This window comes from Sorex fumeus, unplaced genomic scaffold (genome assembly GCF_029834395.1).
Source record: "Sorex fumeus unplaced genomic scaffold, SorFum_2.1 ptg000063l, whole genome shotgun sequence".
NCBI classification, from domain to species: Eukaryota; Metazoa; Chordata; class Mammalia; order Eulipotyphla; family Soricidae; genus Sorex; species Sorex fumeus.
Window position 1 is genome coordinate 49,036,371 of NW_026606120.1, and position 5,389 is coordinate 49,041,759.

The following is a 5,389-nucleotide window of genomic DNA, read 5'->3' on the forward strand; positions in this document are numbered from 1 at the left end:
ACCATATGGGAAACTGGGGATGGAACCTGGGTTGGCCATGTGCAAGGCAAACACCCAGCCCTGAAAAGTACTCTTTCCTGCTTTCCTCCACCCCTATTCAGAATTCTTGACCCATACATAATGCCTTTTATATATGTGAAAATTAAAACTTAAAAATAATTTTTGTTTTTTAAGATCACAACTGGTAGTGCGCAGGGGCTCTATGCTTAGGAGTGATCCCTGGCAGTGCATAAGGGACCATAGGTGGTGCCAGGGGTCAGCCATATGCAAGACAAGCACCTTACCTCCTGTTTTATTTTCTGGTCCTTTAAAATAATTTTTCATTTTGGTGGGAGGGGCACCCTAGTGGTACACAATGCTTACTCCTGGCTCTTAACTTAGCGATCACTCTTGGCAGTGTTTAGGGGAACAGATGGGGTGTTGGGAATCAACTGGGTCAGCTGCATGCATGGAAAGTACCTTACTAACTGTACTTTCTCTTCTGCCCACATGGTCCCCAAGTACCATCAGGAGAGATCCCTGAGTGCAGAGCACAGATTCCTTTTGTTTATAATCTGAGAATATAATGTTATTTTAGGTTTCATTAGTCTCTTTATGAGTTTAGTAGTTTTTTCTCTTTTTGTGTGTGGGGAGGATGTGAATGGGTTTCAAGTAGTGCTGGGGCTTAGGGGCCGAGATATTTGGCCTGGTATGACTCGGGCCCAGCAGACTGGGGGCTACCCGTGATGCTTTGGAGACTGTAAAGTGTCAAGAATTGAACCTCAGCCTATAGGACCGATATGTATTCCAGCTCTTTGAGCTATCTCCCTGCCAGAGTTTTGCAAGTGTTTAGTGCTGCCAGCTGGTTAGCAGATGTCACATGCCTTTGTTCACTATTCCATCACATATAGTTGCAGGGTTAATAATGTTACAGTTTGATCCTTGAGTTCACTCAGAAAGTCCCAATATATAGTTTTCAGAGTTGCTGATTTGGGTTTGTAATTCTATTTTAAAGAATCTCTGGGCTGGAGTGATTGTACAACGGGGAGGGCGTTTGTCTTGTCAACCTGGGTTCGATCTCCGGCATCCCATATGGTCCCCCGAGCACTACCAGGAGTAATTCCCAAGTGCAGAGCCAGGAGTAGCCCCTGAGCATTGCTGGGTGTGACCCAAAAAGCAAAAGAATTAAAGATAATAAAAATTAAAAATTTTAAAAAAAGAGTCTTTTTTTGAGGGGAAAGGGGGATGTGGGGGAGAAGACCCAACAGTACTAAGGATTTATTCCTGCCTCTGTATGCTCCTGACAGTGCTCAGATAATCACATTAAGTGCTGGAGATCAAATAGGGGTCAGTTGCATGGAAGGTAAACACCTTAGCCCCTGCACTATCTCTCTGCCTAATCTCCAATCTTAAAATTAAATTATAATTGTTGGCGGGGGATATTACTCAACTAGTTCTGGTGGCCCTTATTGAATAAAGAACCCAAGGGGCCAGACAGGCAGTAAAGTGGGTAAAGCACTTGATTTGGGCTACCTGGGTTTATTGTCTGAGCCCCACCAGGTATAATCCCTGAACACAGAGCCAAGAGTAAGCCCTGAGCATCGCTGGGAGTGGAACATTTTTTTAGAATAATTGGACTTCTACCTCATATATACAAAACTTAATTCAAGATTTGGTGTGACCAACAAAATTATTTTTTTATGCTTTTGTACTATATAGAGTGCCAGGTATTGAATCCCTGGTCCACCATATATAAGACAAGCACTTTACCAGCTATTCTCTCTAGCTCAAAATGAGAAGCTTTTTCCTTTTTTTTTTTTGCCATACCCAACCATGCTCAGAACTTACTCTTGGCTCTGTGCTCAGGGATTATTCCTGGCAGAGATGGGAGACCATCTGGGGTGTCAGGGACTGAACCTGGATCCACTATGTGCAAGGCAAGTACCCTGCCCCACTGTATTATCTCTCCAGTTCCCCAAATGAAAAATTTTAAAGAACATTCGGGAGATTAATACTATAATCAAGAGGGAGAAAAATCTATTTAACCCAAAAAAGAAAATGAAAACCCTATGAAACTTAAAAAAAAAAGGTAATTTAATTAATGTGAGTCCAGTCTCAATGAATGTCTAAATAAAGATGCCTGAAAGGAAAGATAAACTGGGCCAGGGAGTTAAAGCAGCTGGAGCTCACATTTCATGTGCAGGAGGCCCAGATTTGAATCCTGGTACCACACTGCCCATGAGCACCACCGGGAGTGTTCCCTGGTACTGCCAAGTGTGTTGGCCACAGCTCCTGAAAAACAGAAGATAAATATCCAGATGGCATACAATTTTCCCCTTTTTTTGTGTGTGTGGGGGGGTCACACACAGCAGTGCCAGGGGTACTGCAGGGTGTTGCCCCCAAACATAAGTACAATGTTTGCAATGTGATGGAAATTACTGTACTCGATGTACTCAGGGACTACATCTGACTGCTTGGGAGTCATTCCCTGTTGATGACTGAAATCCCATGCAGTGTCAGGGATCAGACTAAATGCAAACATGAGCTCATTGAACCATCTCTGTGGCCTGGAAGTTAATGTGCCACAGATCTCTCATACATAAAAAAAAAAGAACTTTTTTGGGGGGGGATTATTGGGCCTCATCTGTCAGTACAGGGGCTATTCTTGGCTCTACTCAGGAGTGACCCCTTTTAGTGCTCACGGGACTATGTCTGGTGCCTGGGATGCTAACAAGGGTCTTAGCCGATGCCGTTGTGGTGCAAGGTAAGTATCTTACTTGCGCTATTTCTCTGGCCCCAGAAAAGAACCTTTTGGGCTGGAGTGATAGTACAGCAGGTAGGGCATTTGCATTGCACGTGGCCAACCCGGGTTTGATCCCCAACAACCCATATGGTCCCCTGAGCACCGTCAGGAGTAAACTCCCAAGTGCAGAACCAAGAGTAACCCCCGAGCATTGCTGTGTGTGACCCAAAAAGCCAAAATAAATAAATCTCTTTAAAAAAATAAAGAAAAGGAAAGAACCTTTTATGGGGGAGATGGGGGTGTATGACTTAAGTAATACAGCACATAGCTTGTATACATGTGAGGTTCTAGGTTGGACCACTGACACTGCAAGCCTCCCCACTCGATTTCTCTCAGATGGGCAAGGCCCTGGCTTTAGTCTGTACTTTTATGTGAGCTTTCTTCCAGTTTTCTCTTTGGGCAGCTGTTATTGCTAGTGTCCAGGTTATGACCGTTGTGTTTCTAGAACAGTGTTATTCAATAATATAATAGGAGTCATATAAGTAATTTTATGTTGCAGGACCACACCTGGTGGTGCTCAGGGACTATACCTGTTGGTGCTTGGGGGAATATATATAGTGCTGGGTAAAACTGGGTTCAAAGCCAGCTACTCCAACCTCACATAAGTATTTTAAGTTTGCTGGGAGCCACACTATAAATAGGTAAAACAAAACGTGTGTATTTCACTTACCCAAATACATCTAAAATCATTTGAGCATTCTAACATCAATATTTTCATAATTTTTTCACTTATTATTTTTGTTATTTTTTTCAATAATGAAATGAATCCATATCTTTATGGGTTATTTTTTCTTTTTGGGTCACACCCGGTGATGCACAGGGGTTCCTCCTGGCTCTGCACTCAGGAATTACTCCTGGCAGTGCTCAGAGGACCATATGGGATGCTGGAAATCAAACCCGGGTCGGCCGCGTGCAAGGCAAATGCTCTACCCGCTGTGCTATTGCTCTAGCCTTCATTATGGGTTTTTGGTCACACCTGGCCAGTGTTCAGAGACTATTTCCAGGTCTGTGCTGAGAAGTGATTTCTCATACTCAGGGAACCATACGTGGTGCCAGGAATTAGTACCAACTTCTCTGACGTCAACATCAGTGTAATTCTACCCACCCCCCCCACCCCCCCCCACCCCCGCCCCGTGACTTTTGTTGTTCTGGGCCACACCCAGTGGTACTTAGAGCTCACTCCTAGCACTGAACTCAGGGATTACTCCTGGTGGTGCTCAAGGAGTCATATGCAGTGTATCAGGGGATGGGACAGAAAGTGCTTTCCATATTTTATTGCTGTATTTTCTCATAGCATAGCGGCAGGGTGTTTGCCTTGCGCACAGCTGGCTCGGCTGAGCCAGGTTCAATTTCGATGCCCCTCTTGGAGAGCCCAGCAAGCTACCGAGAGTATTTCGCCCGCACGGCAAAGCCTGGCAAGCTACCCATTACGTATTCAATATGCCAAACACAGTAACAAGTCTCACCATGAAGACATTACTGGGCCCGCTTGAGCAAATCGATGAACAGTGCTACAGTGCTAAGGTTTTTCCCCCACTTTTTTTTTTATTATATTTATCTTTAAAATCCACATTTTTTGTGGGGGGAGGCTGTGATTTTGGTTTTGGGGGCCATATTGGCTATGCTAAGGGGTTACTCCTCTTTCTGCATTCAGGAATTAGTTTCTGGCTGTGCTTGGGGGATCATATGGGACACCAGAGATGGAACCCAGGTCAGCCACATGCAAGGCAAACACCATACCTACTATCCTCTATCTACAGCCCCCAGATCCACTTTGTATTTTGCACCTTTTGCATATCTCATTTTGTACTAGCTACATTTGAAGCGTTTAATAGATATAGCTAGAGGCTATTGTTGTATTGGATAATTCTAGATGATTCTGAGAGTTTTGCAGTTGATAAGATTTATAGTTCCAAATGACATCTAATCCAAATTTATAAGGTAAGCTTAGGGACCATGATAATAAGGCAGATAGGGTGCTTATCTTGCATACTGCTGAACCGGGTTTGATCCCCAGCACCCCATATGGTTCCCCCAAACCTGCCAGGAGTTGGATGTTTTCTTCTTGTGGAGTTCAACCATGTTTCACTAATAAAAAAAAAAAATATATATATGGTGGAGGGAAGGAGTAATGGTAGTGGGATTGGTGTTTGAATATTAAATGTAATCAAATATTGTGAACTACTTTATAAAAATAAAATTAAATTAAAATTTAAAAAAAAAAACCCAACAACCTGGGGTATGGTGCCACCAGCAGGTCAGTCTGTACCTGTGAGGCGAGTGCATCAACAGCCTGATGGCACGCCTTCAGACTTCCAGATACCCCAAAATTGCTGCTGTGCCTTTGGCCAGACCCCAAAAACTTGGGGCAAAGTTTACCAAGAAAGTAAATGGCCAAAAGTTAGGTATGTGGGAGACACACCCACAAACCACCTCTGGCTCAGCTATATAATTGGAGGCATGGCCTCTCTGCTTCCTGATCAAACTGCTTAACAGCCATGATCCCAGAGACTCAGAAACATACCTCGAAACCCAACAGCTTTTGGCAGAAATGCGTCCGGTCCCTGCAGTAGGTTACTGGCGCCGGGCCACCCCAGGTGGGAACAG